Source organism: Trifolium pratense, linkage group LG5 (assembly GCF_020283565.1).
Source record: "Trifolium pratense cultivar HEN17-A07 linkage group LG5, ARS_RC_1.1, whole genome shotgun sequence".
Lineage (NCBI taxonomy): Eukaryota > Viridiplantae > Streptophyta > Magnoliopsida > Fabales > Fabaceae > Trifolium > Trifolium pratense.
This window is the reverse complement of record NC_060063.1, coordinates 19,981,907-19,999,808: the sequence shown is the minus strand read 5'-3', so window position 1 is coordinate 19,999,808 and position 17,902 is coordinate 19,981,907. Positions and strand designations below refer to the sequence as shown.

At 29.9% G+C, this 17,902-nt stretch overlaps 2 long non-coding RNA genes and 1 pseudogene across 2 annotated transcripts; 1 reads left to right on the top strand and 2 right to left on the bottom strand.

The window, feature by feature from the left end:
* Positions 1–26: 26 nt before the first annotated feature.
* Positions 27–998, bottom strand: LOC123884064. Its single transcript, XR_006800650.1, has 3 exons — positions 920–998; positions 719–831; positions 27–463 (listed from the first exon to the last, which is right to left on the bottom strand). It is a non-coding gene; the product is annotated as an uncharacterized LOC123884064 (long non-coding RNA).
* Positions 999–4,301: 3,303 nt separating this feature from the next.
* Positions 4,302–10,399, top strand: LOC123886208 (annotated as a pseudogene).
* Positions 10,400–11,172: 773 nt separating this feature from the next.
* LOC123884063 lies at positions 11,173–11,875 on the bottom strand. Its single transcript, XR_006800649.1, has 3 exons — positions 11,826–11,875; positions 11,560–11,682; positions 11,173–11,267 (listed from the first exon to the last, which is right to left on the bottom strand). It is a non-coding gene; the product is annotated as an uncharacterized LOC123884063 (long non-coding RNA).
* Positions 11,876–17,902: the final 6,027 nt, after the last annotated feature.

The window sequence follows — 17,902 nt, the reverse complement described above, 5'->3', positions numbered from 1 at the left end:
TATATAATTGAAGAACCATTGGTCAATATAATGCATGGGTAATAACAAATAATGTTATGAAACAAATAGTGAAAAAAAATCACCCTCAATTACAATTCTTATTGAATTTAATATTCATTTAATAAGGCATTTTTTCTCCCCTGTTTAGAGATCTTCTTGCCTGGAAGGAAGACATCACATCTTAAATAAAACAATAAGTAAAGTGTATCAATACAAAGCCCCCTTAATATGGTTTAATTATTCTACTTCATTGTAAGTTTATATCCATACATGCTTTTGAAAAGATTAAAGTGCTGCTTAGGTTAGATGATGTGTAGGTTACATGAAAAGATTAAAATTAAAATTATCTAAAGATTTTTAGCATTCCCCCTTCTAGTCAATAACCTGAGTCGTATAAATACTTAAACTGCAATGAAACATGCAGTCTTCTAGCCCTAGGCCTGGATATGGTGGAAGCTTTCACCTTATATCAATAAAAATATACTTTGTTAGTTTATCAGAATTAGTCAATACAAATACATCACGCTTATGACATGTTAATCTATTAACATTATTTTTTTCTGCATAAATTATTTATATTCATATGAATAATGATTCCATTATCTATTGCCAAAAGATACAAATTAAAGAAATTACTGTATTGAATCAATCCAATATTTGAATAGCATAGCATCTTTTCTTAGAAAACAAACCAAAGTATATATATATATTATATTACCTCTTTATTTGTTTATTCTGTGCTTCATTTCCTTGTCTCCAAAATCAAATATACAAACTCTAGATTGTTTCTCTTGTGTCTTTCACTTTGATTGTTTGAATCTGGAAATCAACCTGTAGCATAAATTGAAAATTTTAGTATTATGTCATGTTTTATCTTCTCTTGTGTAGAGAAGAAGATGCTAAGAAATTGGATGGATACATAAAATTCCTGCAACTTGTACACTGCTGCAACAGGATAACTCTTCGATATCAGTTGATTCAAAATAAAAAAAATAATGCTTAGCAAGAAAATTTGTTGTGTGAAATACTTTTGCAACCAGCAGTATTTATTGACAATGGGCGAGCAAAGAAACTTGGGGGAGAAGTATTACATCTATTCAGTATAGTATATACATATTACTACATGACAAACAAATTAATGCCTTTGATTGGGAAATGGATTAAATGCAGTCAGTTGTGATGCAGTCAAGGTGCAGTCAAAGATTAAAATCAGACGGGTCATATTAAAAGGCAGTATTAATTATTTAAAATATTTAAAATTCTGATGTTAAATCTAAGCTGTCTGATCTTCATCAAATGATCTTGATTCTACTGAATGCATGCAGTCAAGGGTGCTGACTGCACCCAATCCAGATCCCTCATCTTTTCCCTTTCACAGGTAGCTGTCTCCATCTCAAACCTCCGCACCAACTCTTTCCCAGGTCGTTCCGGTCGCCACTGAGATGGATCGAGGGTTAGTTTGATGTTAATTGGAATTTTGTCTGCTCGTTTTCCCCGGCCACGATGCTTCCCTCTTCTCCTTCAGTTACCGTTTTGTGAAAGCACAGAGTTAAACGTTCTCCGTCTTGTTGTTTTTCTTCGAGGGTTAGTCTTAATCTTGCTTACTTTGCTCTTTGTACTTAAAAATTGAAAAGCCCCAATTTTTTTTAAAACGCTAACCCTCTTCTCTCTCCCTAATCCGAAAATTAGATTATATCTGACATAGATTATGTTAATTTTGATTTTGGTTATCTCTAATTTGATTTTTTATTTGTTGTTTGAGTATTATTGTGTTCTGTCAAAATAGATTTTTGGTTTGGTCTGTTATGTATTTTTATTGTGATTTTCACTTTTTTTTTTTTTTTTCTTTTGGTCTAATAGCCTAGTGATTCTCACATTTTATTTGTTAAACAATCAATGTTGGAAACCAAATGCAGGCTTGCTTAAATTAATGGAACTTTGTGATTTCAATAACACGATACAATTCTTAGAGTGATACTCATTTGAGTTAGAGCACCAACATATTTTAGTTATAACATATTTTAGTTATAACATATTTGTTAAACATATTTTAGAGTGATCAAAGAAAGCCATGGTTAATTATACTTCATCCAATATACTTACTATTAATCTTTTTTCGTATATTATATTATTATTATTATTATTAAATAGCTCTTTGTGCAGACTGATATGGATATTACCAATATCTATGCCTACATTTCAACCATTGCTCTAATTGTCTGCATATATACCACCAGCCTTAATTGTGAGTCAATTAACATTTCATATTTCCCCTAGATTAATACTTAATTGTATTAATAGTCCTCTGTTAACAATTGCATATACTAGTTTCCTTTTGAATGAGTAATTAGTTAAGAGTTTTTAGAATTTTAAAATCTTTTACGATTCAATGAACTTATATGAGTTTGTGTTATCTTGCTTTTGGATGAATTGAAGAAAGTGTAATGGACAAATTGAAAGTGATGCATCAATAACTTGTGTAATTCAACCTACCAAATTATTTAAAAATTGTAAGGGCCTGTTTGAAATGGTTTTCAAAAACTGTTTTTTGGTTTTTAAAAATTTAAAAATAGAAAACTTGTTTGGTAGACTTGTTTCTTAAAACTGTTTTTAAAAACTGTTTTTAAATTTTTAGTTTTAAAAACTAAAAAACTGAAACAGCCAAAACATGTTTTGATTTTTAAAAACAGTTTTTAAAAACAGATTTATAAAACAAGTTTTCAAAACTAAAAAACAAAAGTGATTCAAACAAGCCCTAAGGGCTTATCATTGAATCTAACACTGTTTTTTCCCCAACCTTAATGCAGTTGTGTATGGGAGTAACTGTTGGAGCAGGGTTTACATTCTTACCTTATTTCCTATAAGTTTTCATGTGTACAGACCTCAAAATCTGTCATACTTCCTTCACAATTGCCGACTTAAAACCATGAATTGGAAACAAATTTAAAATGAAATTGCATCAACTTGACCTGCTACATTTGTAAATTAGATAGGTTTACAATATAAGTCTCAGACTGATCAGTAGGCAATAGAGTGATTTTAAGAGTAAGTTGATTAAGTTAAATTATGTTAGTTACTCATTTTTAATAGAGAATGAGTAAGTTGATTCCGTCGTAGCCTCTATTTGACAACACAATTATGATTTTCTTGGTGATGGCATGAGGAATTATTGACTCAATTATTTATTTGAAATAGATAGATAAAGATGGAGCAAATCCAGATTGAGTTATGCAAGAGCTTTCTTCAATTGGTTTGATACCAGAAGACTGGGGTGGTGACATCCCGATGGTTCAGGTTTATATTTCTCATTGTCTTGTTCATCATCATATTTTGTTTCTACTTCTGTAACTTATAGGAAGTTATATTTTACTTTCTTTCTCTCTCATCAACAGATAAGTGCTCTTCAAGGGCAGAATGTAGGTGATCTTTTGGAAACAATTATGGTAATTTGTTAGCTTAACCCCCATCGATGGATAATTTTCTGTTTTGCCTTGACCTGGGTAGTTTGTAGCAGGATAAGGTGGAGTGTTGTTGTATCATTTGGAGGGAAAAGGCTTGTGTGACTTTTGAGAGGGAAAGGCAGCCTGCCTTTTGCCCAATTACAACCGTCAGATCAATCGAATGTTGTAGACTGTGCCACGTGTTACTTAATTTTTAAAAATTTTAAAAAAATTCAGAATAAATGTTTACATTTCACCGCTACACACCGATTCTCACCTCACGTGACCCATTTCCAACATCATCTTCCGCCGCGTCCTCAAATCTTCTCTCCGCCGTCGTTCGTCGCCGTTATGCATATCAAAATTCTGCATAGTTACTATGCATATCCTACTATGGATCCTTGGCTAAAATGTCAAAATGCATAAATTAGAAACAAAAGTTCATCAAATCTCACAAGCAATAGTCACTATGATACAGACTATGGTAACAACCAAGAACTAATTTCCTGCACAAACACACACCTGCAAGCCTAAACATGACAAGAACATAAAAAAAAAAAAACCAGCCCAAACTAAACTAGTAACAGTACCAATCGAAATCCTGCAACAAGGAAAAAACAAACAAATCAACAAATAGAATTGATAACCTTCAAGAAAATTAATTGCCCAAATTAACATCATTCCAATAGCTATTATTCTTTTCCAAATTAATTTCCAAGAATTGTGATTCTCAGATCTGTTTGCAGAGTTAAAAGAGAATTATAATAGGAAGACAGTGGTAACAGTGGTTATCGGAACAGTGACGAACACCGACGTTGGCAAGCAGGACGGCGGCAGAGGAGAGGACGACGGCGGAAGACGATGGCGGAAATGGGTCATGTTTGAGAATGGTCGTGTTTCTAGCGGGGAAAAGTATACATATTTTCTGATTTTTTTAAGAAATTAAAAGTGGTTGACACGTGGCATATTATTGATCTTGTGATTGATCGAACGACTGAAGTTGAGCCAAAGGCAGGCTGCCTTTCCCGCCCAAAAGTCACACAAGCCTTTTCCTCATTTGGAGAAGCCTTAAGTGAGTTCCCTCATTCATAGGACACTAGCATTAGGAAACCCAAGACTTTGCTTGTTTCTTACTAGTGTACTGTTAGTTTGTTTCTTACCCAAAGTTGATAAGAAGAAGAAAGCTGTTTTGGGGAAAGGAACTAGTTCGATTTTGGCTCTGATTAAGGATAGGTTGCAGAGTGAAAAAAATAGCGGCGCAGAGAATTTGTGGCTATTGGAGACTTGGGTGGCTGATTTTCTATCGTTTTTAGATTTGGCGAAACCTGAATTCAATGAATTTTTATTGAAAGTAAAGGATGTTGTAGAAAGCAGATGATTGCCGAAGATTCCTAAGGTAATTTTATTGGACTCTTTTATGGATAAGAGTAACCGTGTTACTTAGGTTTGATATGCATGTTATAGTTCTCTTAACTTTATCACTTTTTTGTAGACAAATTGAAACTTTGTTCGAACATTTTAATTGATTTTATATCTATTGAATGCATTTAAGCACTGCTGTGAGCATTCAAACAACCTTTAATAAAAAACTCTGCCCAGTCGTTTTGTTGTTGAATAGTTGCATCCTTGCACTGATCTATGAAATATTTAAGTTTGATTAATATAAGCTTAAGCATTGTATCATCATACTTTATTATTATGGTTTGCTCAATTATAAAGTCAGAAGGTAGAAAATCTATTACCTTCATGCTAAATTTCTACTTTTAGGTAGCTTAACACGCGCCCTTAGGGCACACGCTAACATTCCCCTTTGGCCCTTTTTTTTTTTAATATAATTGTGTATTAGGAAGTAGACTTTTATGAGTCGAGTCTTCGGAAGCTCCATCAAGTTTACATAGATTTTCGAGTTTGGCAACCTTGGTAGAGTTATAATCTGATCCGATAGAGACACAGGTGATAGTTTTCATTGTTAAATTATATTTCAAGGAATCTTGTATGAGCTGTTACTTTTAATCATATGTAATCCAATTCTTACCACATGTAATGTGGAACTGGTTCTCCTTTTGAACATCTATTTTGAAAGCATTTAATTTAATGGTGTTGCCCATAGATAATGAAATTGTTTTTTGTTTACTTCTGTACCTGGCTGGGATGCTATTGTTGGTAGTCTTACATTTGAGTATCACAATGTGACATCAGGGGACTCGTGATTTTGCTAAAGAACAAATGACAATTAGAAAGAATGCATTCTCAGTAATAGAACGAGTTTTTGAGAGGCATGGTGCCACAGCCTTGGATACACCTGTCTTTGAATTGCGAGAAACTCTCATGGGAAAATATGGTGAAGACTCAAAGTTGATTTATGATCTTGCTGATCAGGTACATATGTTTATTGCTTGTTCACTTCTTGACTAGTTGAGTTGACTGCATGACAAAACCTTTTTCTTTTCTCCAGATAAAAATATTCTACGGAAAAAAACTTACAGCCATCAAAGTAGATTTTTTTATTTATATTTTTACTGTAAAAATTTCGTTCTGATATTTCTGATCGTTTTCATGCATCTAGACTTCTGTTTTTTAAGCCAGACTGCCATTAAGGTTCTCATCTAGATTAGTTCCCACCAAATCCATAGATAAAGTTGAATTTCATTTCATGTTAACTGGTAATCAACTTGTTTGACAGGGTGGGGAGCTCTGTTCTTTGAGGTATGACTTGACAGTTCCATTCGCTAGGTTTATAGCTATGAATGGTCTGACATCTTTGAAAAGTTACCAAATAGCCAAGGTCTACAGAAGAGACAACCCATCAAAAGGAAGATACCGTGAATTCTATCAATGTGACTTTGATATTGCTGGTCCATCTGAAAAAATGGCTCCAGATTTTGAGGTTGTTAGAATTTTGACTGAATTGCTTGAGGAGCTGGAGATTGGGGATTTTGAGGTAAATTTTTTATAAGATTCCTCCTACAAAAAATATTGGTTTCTGAATTTGTAGATCTATTTAGACTGTTTACCGAGCCTATGATTTGATATTTCTAGAACCATTACTTTGAATGGTCTGTCTATACGTATTTTTGGTGGCCGATTATTGGCACAGCACAATATCAGAAATGTACTAGTATATATGCTGGGCTTATAAGTTTCATTGTACATTTTGAATGATATTATATGCTGGGCTTATAATATCTTTCGTTTAGATGTGCCTGTTGATTGAATTTTGTTTTGACTTTTGAGGGCACTCATGATCTTGTTAAATGTGGCTAGTTTACTCATCCCAGCTTATTGGATATAATTTAAACCTTATAATATCATTCATTTGAATGTGTCTGGTGATTAACTGTGGTTTTCTAATTTAGTGGTTAAATTTCATATTCAATGATGTCTTCTAATTATATTATGTGTGTTTCCTTATGACCTTTCTGTTGTAATTTTCTTTTTGTTTCACAGGTAAAGTTGAATCATAGAAAATTATTGGATGGCATGATGCAAATATGTGGAGTACCTCCTGAAAAGTTTAGGACTATATGTTCAAGTATTGACAAGTTGGACAAACAACCATTTGAACAGATAAGAAAAGAAATGGTGAGGACATATGTTGTTTGTTTATATTTCCTTTATAATAATTATTTTTATTATGATTGAGCGTACCAATTTTGTTGTGCTTAAACTGTTCTTCGTGTTTCACATTTTGAAAGACGTAGGCTTTTATTTTATATTCAATTTCTAAATGTTTTATATTTCATGCTTTATCAATGGGAAATAGTTTGGTTTATGGATGTAATTCAAGTTGGTACCATTGCATTATTTTGGTAAATATTGTTTTGCCTAATTTATTGACGGATTCTTTTGATAAATATTGTTTTGGATGCTTTATCAATGGGAAATAGTTAGGCTTCTCTATTGCTGTTTCTTCATTTATGAGCAATGTTTGCATCGCATTATTTTGTATTTTGCATCCATTTTCGATTCTGCTGTTACTGGTAACATTTACGATTTCAAATGTTGGACTCGATTAGATGAAAAAGATTCATTGAATACGTAAGACTGTGTGTTTATCTTTCAAAACCAGTATTATTGTTTTTTCTTTTATAGAAATATATGATAAAACTTTTTTATTTTACTTGGAGGATCACTTACTGATATGTGCTGGACTGAGTTTAACAAATATTGTCCGAGTGATGTGATTGAAGATATTGTTTACATTTTTTTTGCATAAATAAAAAAGAAGTTGCATTCCTAATTTAAATGTCAGTAGAACTATCCAAGTATATTTGCATAACATTGGCTTAAGATTTTGAGACATTCAATAGTTGTTGCCCTTTATCATAATTTACATTTTGAGACATTCAATTTCTAAACTGTTCCTCGTGTGTCACATTTTGAAAGACATTCAATAGTTGTTTCACAATTCTTTGCAACATTACTATTTTCTTTAAACTGTTAGCATCAGGAAGCTATTTTATTTTTTTTTTGTAATGCCATGACTTCCTATGTTTAGTAATGTGGTTTTTACTGACTTCCATGTTGTAGGTGGAAGAGAAAGGATTAACTGCTGAGACAGCTGACAGAATTGTAACTTTTGTTAAAGAAAAAGGACATCCTCTAACATTATTATCTAAACTTAAACAAGAAGGCAGTGCTTTCTTAGAAAATGCTGGATCTGTTGATGCATTGAATGACCTGGAAATTTTATTTAATGCTCTGGATAAATCAAAACGCCTTGATAAGGTGGTTTTTGACTTTAGCCTTGCCAGAGGTCTTGATTATTATACTGGAGTTATATTTGAAGCTGTTTTTAAAGGAGGTTCTCAGGTAATTCTCGTGTCTTTTGTCTTCTCTCCACATTCTGAAATGTTTCTTCTTTAGTTCTCTCGTCCTTTGAGGAGCACAATGCCAGGTGTCTTAAATCTGCTCAGACTAAAATCTGTTTTTTATTTTCTGTTCGAAAATAATTTTGGCGGTTTCTATGTTTTTACCCCTTGATTTTTGAAGATGAGTATATTGCGCCGCCGAAGAAATTGGAGTGTTTTTGAAATCATGGTTTTGTCTATTCTCTCATCTCTGTTTTATCTTTTGCAGCTGTAGGAGTATTTCTTACCCTTCTTTGTACTCCTTTTACTGAATGAAGTATTTTTTGGTAAAAAAACAAAATTTTGATTAATTAGATGATCATTTCATCCATGAGAGAATCACATGATCAAGAAAGATCAATGTTGCTACAAATTTATTTTTTTTACCAAATCTATTTTCTTTGATAGCTCGACTTGTCACTTACATGAGATTTCTAGTCAAACTCTTGCAACGTGGTTATCCTAACAAGAGGTCCAAATTAAATAACCAACCACATTTAAAATAAATAATGCAAAAATTTCAAGAAGTCTTTTAGCAGTGGCATTGCAGTTCTGTTCCTTCTATATTGAAGAAAAAGTTCAGTGATCAGCTCCAAACTTAATTTGAAATTGTAATTTGAAAATGGTCTCAACATGATTTTTTTCATCATTTTTCTGCAATTATTCTTATTTGGAAAGCATATGGATGATCTATGTAGAAGTAAAATTGAAATCCCTGATTCTTGAGAGTGGCTTACCGTTTATGATAGTCATATTTTTGCATAAACCTTTTCTGTCTGTGTTTCATTTAGAGTTTTTATTGAAAACTTTTGCTTATATTTAGCGATGGATTTATCGTTTATACATTGGTTGGTTCAGTTGCTGCTGGTGGCCAATATGATAACCTGATAGGGATGTTTGGTTCAAAGCAAGTTCCAGCAGTTGGTGTTAGTCTGGGAATTTAAAGAGTATTTGTCATAAAGGAGCAAAAAATGATGGAAAAGAACCAGGTGATCATAATACTTTATTATTAACTTTTATAGTCGTTTATGTCAAAACAAATTAATATTCCTTGATTATTTTGGGCATAAAATCCCATTTGAACACAGAAGGTATTTTTTTTATTAAATTTGAACACAAGTTATTTTCTAATGGTAATTGTCATTACATAATTCTGTCACTATTTCCTAAACATAGCTGCCACCAGACAGATACTGCCACTGTTTCTTATGCTGACTCTTGCATATTTCCTTTCCTCTTCTTTTTGTTGCTGTTTTGATGTGGAAATGAATGATAATACTGATCTTGGTTGTTTCTTTTTTATTATAATTTTCACAGAATATTGTGTCATTATCAAGTTGTGAATGAATGTCCGGGTTAAAATTATCCCCTAGATAGAAACCCACTGTTTTCGTATTAATAGTTTGGTGTTTTTGTTAGATGGCCCGACCAACCGAGACAGAAGTCCTAGTGAGCATATTAGGGAATGACGTAACACTAGCCAGAGAGCTAGCTGGTGAGCTCTGGGATGCTGGGGTGAAAGCAGAGTTCTTGGTCAACAAAAGATTACCGAAGCACTTTGACTATGCAAAAGAATCAAGGATCCCTTGGATGATACTTGTTGGCGAGCAGGAAATAAAAGAAGGCACACTGCAATTGAAACATTTTGAGGCTGGTAGTGTTGTAAACATAAACATCCCTAGAGAAAATTTTGTAGAGGAACTTTGGAAACGGTTAAACCCGTAAGGCCTTGTGTTTGCAGAATCCTACTTAGCATGTGTTGGGAGTAGGCGTTTTCACAGTGATATTGTGCGGCAGCATAAGTTACATGAGTCGGTGGTTCCATCACACTCCCACTGTGGATTCAAAACTGCATTTTGCATTTTATTTGTGTACGTTTGAGTTGAAAGAGTATAGGTTTTGTAAATCGTAACATTTGATGTTTCATATTCATTTATCTAATTTAGTTGAAAGAATAACTTATGGAGATATTGGGTTTGTTTTTTGTCAAAAAAGATATTTTGTTGTGGAGTAGATTGATCGAAACTTTGGCACTGAAGGTAAGTAAGGAAAAAAACAGTTCCATTATCTTTTATCATTGAAACATTTAGGGTTTGCTCTTCTTTTTTTTTTCAACTAGACTCTGACCCCGTGCGATGCACGGGCACAAATTTTTTTTTTTTTTTTTTTTTTTTGGTACATAGAAGAATTGGCAAAGTAAATGTAAGAAATTCTCACACAAGTGAGAGAGCCGGGGTTCGAACCCCGATCAAGACGTCCATGCCTAGCAATTTCGGCAAATCTTTGCCAGTTGAGCTAGGACTTATGGGACCGGGCACAAATATTTTAATATTATAATAAAATTTTAGTTTTAGTAAACATAACAATACATTCAAAAAATATTATGTAAATATATATTGTCAATATTATTTATTACTCCATAAATTACTAAAAATGTTATAAATCACAACTCGGAAGTTATATTAGTACAACATGAATTTAAATAGTACTTATTCTTTAGACAATATTTACTTATTCTATTCTATTGGACGCATATCTTGTAAAAAAACCCACAAATTCGGTTGTTATATGTTTTTCAAGTATATCTTTATTGTTTTCATAAAAATAATAATTGTATTGTTGATTCTCAAACCCTATTCATAAGGAAATACATATCTATTACTAATTATTTGTACCTATTTTTAATTGAAATAAACTCCTCATGATTATTAATTTGATCCACAACAAATGGTACCTATTTTTAAGCTAACTTTTATTATTTTAGTGGCCGCACATCTTGTACAAAAAGAAAAAGCACAATAATACTGCCCTTAATTTATGCATAAAAATAGAAACAAAAGAAAACCCAATAACTGTTTTTACAAAAAAGATAAATACACGCATAATATATTAAAAGAAACTACTACTAAAAAAACCTAATTTGTCCTCGTCTATTTTACTAATATTTCAAATCTTCTGCCCTTAAATACAATTTTACCTGTAAATGTAAAAAAATAGAAAACATAAAAATAGGAGAGAGAAAAAAATTAGTTAGAAGAAATCTATGTATTGACCACTATTTGGATTAGCATAAAAGGATAATGATTATTAAACACATAATTAGTGAAAAAATACTATAATTATACTAAGAATATAAACAAAAAGAGAAAATAAAAATCAAATCAAATCAAAACATATAAAAAAGAGAAAAATAAATCATTAAGTAGAGGAGTGTAACAAAAAAATATAAATAAACAAATAAATAAAGCTGCATAGAGTTTTAAACTTACTCGATAATAACAATTTCATGATGATGGAGGTTGTGTAACAATAGCGACTTCATGGTGATAGAACCATAACAAAATCTCTAGATTACCAATAATACTGTAACAAAACGAACCAAAATAAAAAATCTGCAAATCAAACATAGACAAACGATTTTAGATTTGTCACTTACAAATTAGAAATTCAAAATAAATATAGAATCAATAAACTATAAACTGTATGAAAACAAATATATAAATTACAAACAAAAAACATAGTGAGAGAAAAATACTTTGAGGGTGCTTGTATTTATAACCCTCAATTAAGTGGAAAATATACAAACAAAAAACATAGTGAGAGAAAAATACTTTGAGGGTGCTTGTATTTATAACCCTCAATTAAGTGGAAAATATACATAATTTTCGGAACTGATTATTAGTTTTTTTTTGTTTTATTAATGTTTATCCCTTTTCTCTTTTTTTGACAGATATCAATTTTTTTTGTTTTTTTTTAATGTTTATCTCATTTTTTTTTATCGTAGCCGTTGATCTTATTTTTTTTTTTTCACATGTCAAAATCTAGACCAATAAAATTAAATATTGCTAAATATTGATTATTTAAGTTTTTATTGTAGCCATTGATTTTATTTTTTCCACATGTTAAAATCTAGACCATTCATATTAGGGTTAGGGTTAAAGATACCTTTAGTTTTTCTCGTTTTATTATAACTAGACGATTGACCCGTGCGTTGCACGGTGTAACGTGGATCGTCAGATATACAATTTAAATTGGTTTAATTAAAATGACAATTTTAAAATAAAATGAAATAAAAATATAAATAGATTCAAACTAAATGTTTACAGCATTCGAAATAAATATTGATGAAATCATTACATAATAGTAAATAATAAAATTAGATAGAAATCACATAAAATAGTGAATAGTCTAACGATTACTGAACATTATAAAAAATTTCTTTGTAAACCACATAAAATCATTACCACATCATTGCGCCACAATCTCCACATATGTTGGCCAACATTAAAATACTCAGACTTTAAAGTTTATGTAAAAAAATAAAAATAAACGATTAGATGTCCAAATATGTTAAAAAAATCATTAGACGATTATATTTAATGAAATATAAACAATGATGTTTTTTTAAAAGAAACACAAAAAAATTAATACTGAAATTAGCAATATCATCTAATTCTATATCAACTCCGATGAAGTTTTCTACATAGATACCACTTAAATGATAAGTTATAAATTTGATTGTATTAGAACCCCAAATACGCCTGTTCAAAAAAAAAAAAACCCAAATATTAATTAATAAAATTTCTTAGAAGTGTACTATGTAAAAAAACACCTGAATATATCTAATTCTTCAGCATTAATTGTGCATATAATTTGATTTTTGTCTTGATGATCAATCAATGTAATATTAACATTTGCACAATAACATTATTATTGTGAATGAAAAGAGAATACATAGTAAAATATAGCGCAATTAGAAACAGGACACTAAATTAGACTACCTGAGTTAGAGGGTATAGTTGATTATGTACCAACTTATATGAAGTTGTCTACATGGATATCACTCCCTAAAATAATAAGAAGTTATAAATTTGATTGTATTAGAATAAAAAATATAAATTAAAATAAAAAATAAAAAAAATTCTTAAACAATTGTGAACTTTGTTTGCTACCGTGACGTTAGTAATATCATTAAAAGGAATTCTGTTCGCTGATCCAATAATGTCACCATGCATGCTCTCCTTGTATGTCATTTATACTTAGGTACCTTCTAACTCTTGATAGATTGTCAGTTTTCATTATCTTCAGCCATGTTCTCATTAGTCCTTTGGAAGAATGGTTGTAGATATTATTTTTTGGTGAAGGAAGTTGTTGATATTGTGTCAATACTACTTGATAAATAGACTCTGTTTGGTAACACAAATAAGCTAGCTTATAGCTTATTATATGAGCTTATAAGCTTGTTTCAAAAAATTAGAGGTGTTTGGTAACAAGTTTTTTGTACTAGCTTATAGCTTTTTTCAGATGCTATTTCAAGTAGCATTTGAGCTTATAGCTTATAGCTTTTTACACTTTATTCCATTTTTAGCCTTTAATTTAATAACTATCCACTCTAAAAAATAAACTACCCACTATCAATTATGTAATTTTATATTTAATAACCACTTTAAAAGCTAATTTTACCAAACACTTTAATTTCAATAAGCTAGTTTTTCAGCTATCAGCTATAAGCTAGCTTTTCAGCTATCAGCTAGCTTATCAGCTATCAGCTAGCTTATAGCTTATTTTTACCAAACAGACCCATAAAGCTTTCATATACACAAAGTATTGAGAAAAAAACCAAGCCAGTAAATCATTAAATATTTTAGTTGCTCGCTCACACAATATAATTGCACTACACATAATTGTAGCACAAATATCTATTAGATGAGGTTTACTAATTATGTCAGTGGATCAAAACTCACACAATATATATACATAATTAATGATAAAACAAAAATCTATTAGATGTAGTTATTAAATTTATTATAACTAACTAATGATGGTATATTTTAAGTTACAAAGTGAAAAAAAATTGAGCACCTTCAAATATTCAGTGTTTCGACTCCAACTATATAAAAAAAAATTGAAGAAAAAAAATAGTTAAAAATTAAAATTAACAATTAAAAATTAAAAAAAGTGGGTGTTATATAAATATAATGCAGCTTTCAAATACAGTACATAAAATATGTACCTGATCAATAAAAAACATTTGAATGGTTCCATCTTTAGCAGATCTCATACACGAACCCTAACTTCAAAATCAATTTTTCCTGGCACAATTGCAGAGATCGGAGTGCAAGGTAACATCAGGACATATCTGTAAAAAAACAAAAACGGGTTTGAGTAACTATCTTTATATATATACACCCAATATCTTTGAAAGAAGGGAGAAAAAAGATTAGACTTCTTGTAGCCATTCTTAAGGCAAGGAAAGACAATATTGTTGAATATTTGAGCAAATGTTGTATATGAAAGATGAATAATGAGAAGCATCTATTATATATATATATATATATATATATAGAGAGAGAAAAAAAAAAACAAATCATAGTTATCCAGGATTTTACAGATTAGTACTCTAATTATTAAAGTATATCCGGTTAAGAAATTGATCTAATTTTAAAAAATAAGCAAATCAATAGCAGATGCTATATATAAGGAATATAACAGATTAACTTAAAATAATAATAATATTCCGGAATACATAAAAAAATAAATAACAAACCTTGTAAACAGATTACTATTGATTGTTAAAGTATATATCGTATCCGTTGATTTTATTTTTTTCCAAATGTCAAAATCTAGACCAATAAAATTAAATATGATTAAAAATTGATTATTTAAGTTTTTATCATAGCCGTTGATTTTATTTTTATCCACATGTTAAAATCTAGACCATTCATATTAGGGTTAGGGTTAAAGGTGCCTTTAGTTTTTCTCGTTTTATTATAACTAGACTCTTGACCCGTGCGATGCACGGGTTATGTAGAATATTATAATTATATGTATTGTTTAATTTCTTGTAGTAAAAATTGGAAATAAAAAATTTAAGAAAATTTAGATAAATTGGAACTTAAATTATGCAGTACCTACAGAACAACAATGAATAATTAAAATCATATATAAAAATAATGATAAAATTACATAAAAAACAGATAAAGTGATCTTTATAATAATTCATCGTTAACTACTGAACATTATGGAACACATCTTTGTAAACCACATTTTCAGTTGTATTTGAATCTTCACCTTGTAATTGTTGACAAAACATCTCGACAATTTTCCTTTGGGCTACATATCAAAGAAAGAAGTATGTTTTACAATTTAAAATTCAAAGAGTATAAATTCATTTTTTTTTTCTTTTTTATCACATAATAGACTACATCTTATTTCTTTTTCTTAGAATTGTTATGTGTTTTAGGTAATTGCTACGTATATACTGTCTCAGTGTAGCTTTATTTGATTGCACATAAAAAAAAATACTAAAAGGATTACCCAAAAAAAAAATATACAAAAAGGTTAAGTAGAAATAAAATTTGTGAAAATATTAGGTGAAATAAAATCAATAAAATTATGGTCAATCAATGGTTTAAAAAGATAAATTTGTTTAAAAACTGAAAAATTGAGTAAGAATAAAACAAAAGTTGTTTCACACTCTCTACCTTTGTGCATGGTTGGGTTCAACAAATTGAATAAAGCATTCTATTTAACTTCAAAACTATCGAGGATTCTATATTGGTTTCAACAATCATGTTTAATGTCTGCAATCAACGAATTTATGGACAAAAACATATAAAGATTAAACTGATAAATAAGAACAAAACACAACAAATAATATGAGATACATTCAAACTTTTTTCCTCTCAAATAAGAAACGTGTTAACTTTTATATTCTTTAAGGAAAAAAAATATCCCAAATTTTGACCATGAAATTAAATTGAAAATATGAAAGGAACAATAGAAAAAACATGAAATAATAACCGAATTGATACATAACACAACAAACAAACAAACAAAAATCAGAATTCAAACACCTAAAAATATTCATAGGAGTACATACCTTTATAGAACCCCAAAGCAAAACCTGCATCCAATAGAAAATATATGAAACTTAAGAAAAATAAAACTCAATTTTTTTTCTTAAATGGAAGAATCAGAAGTAATATGAAACACTACAAAAAAAGATGCAATTCATACCTATTGAAATACAAATCAAATTAAAAAAGAATAGAGAATTAATATGGAACACTACAAACTATAATCAAAATTTAAACACCTAAAATAACTATAGCAATCCATACCTTTATAGAATTCCTTAGTATTTGGGGATAATCTTGTAACAAAAAAAAAATCTGCATCAAATATACCTTAAATATGATCTTCTTAAATAAAAATTGTGAAAGAAGTGAAAATAGATAAGTATATATATAATCATGTAACCAAAAAAAAATCTGCATCAAATAAAAAAATATATAAATACGTGAGAAAAAGTGAAAATAGATGCATAATTTAAGGCTATAATTAATATGAAAGATACACTCTTTGGAATGTGAAAGATACACTATTGGGAGAAAGAAATAAAAGGATTTCTATTTATCGTAAAAGACGCATAATTTAAGGCTATAACTAAAATAGATTGCATAGAGTATATCCAATCATCAAATGAAAGCATATAATTAGGGATTAGTAGGTACCAAAATTAGGGATTGGTGTAAAATTATTTTATACACATATCCAATCATATATTGACACATCATGTATTGTGTTTTTAAACACATGACGTTTCACATTCATTAATTGATGTGGCAACATAATATTCAAGTTTTTATCGTAGCCATTGATATAATATTTTTTTCTTCCACATATTAAAATCTAAACCATTCATATTAGGGTTAGGTTAAAGGTACCTTTAATTTTTTTCGTTTTATCTATAACATTAATAAAGGGAAAACACTTTTTTTGGTGTAGCCTTTTTTTAAAATACCATAAATACCCTTCCCTTAGTATTTTTTTTTCACACCATAACGTCCAAAACCAACTTTTTATTTTTTAAACTCTTTTTAACTTCCAAACCATCCATTTATTCCATTCATTTTATTTACACATCTTCATTCTTCCTATTTTTCTTCAAGATTATTAAAAATGATATCTCTACGTGCCCACTATTCGGAGAGGTTAGGGCGATGTTGGCAAATGATGAAAGACATATATGCACATGAAAGTTAATGCAAAGAATGGTGAAATGTTTATCTTATGTATATGTATATATGTATGGCAACGACAATTGTAAATTGTGTAAACTTGATTATTAAAAAAAATTACATGAAGTATAACCACCACACCCACATTCGGTTATTCAAAAAGATAAAGGGGAAGAGGAATTGGTTATTTTGTAATGCTCTCATATCTATGAGAGAAATCTCACAATGATAGAAGAAAGGTATGACTTTCAACTCTCATCATGACTAATTGCAAGGACTTTACTATTTTTTTTTTTCCTCACTCTCTCATTTCTTCTATCTGTGTCTTCTTCTATCTTTGGTTTCTCCATATTTGTCTCTCATTTCATTTATTTATTTTTTGTTAATTCAATTCCTTTAAATGACTAACAAAAGAAATATTTACTTCCACAAGGACATAGAAAATGTCATAATTGTAGACAGAAAAGATGTATGACATTATTTCTTTTTCTTTGTGATATTGTTGTTCTAATTCAATCATTTTCTTCATTAGAGTAAATTTCAAATTTAAATCTTCCACCATGCTATTTCTAAACTTTCATATTTATAT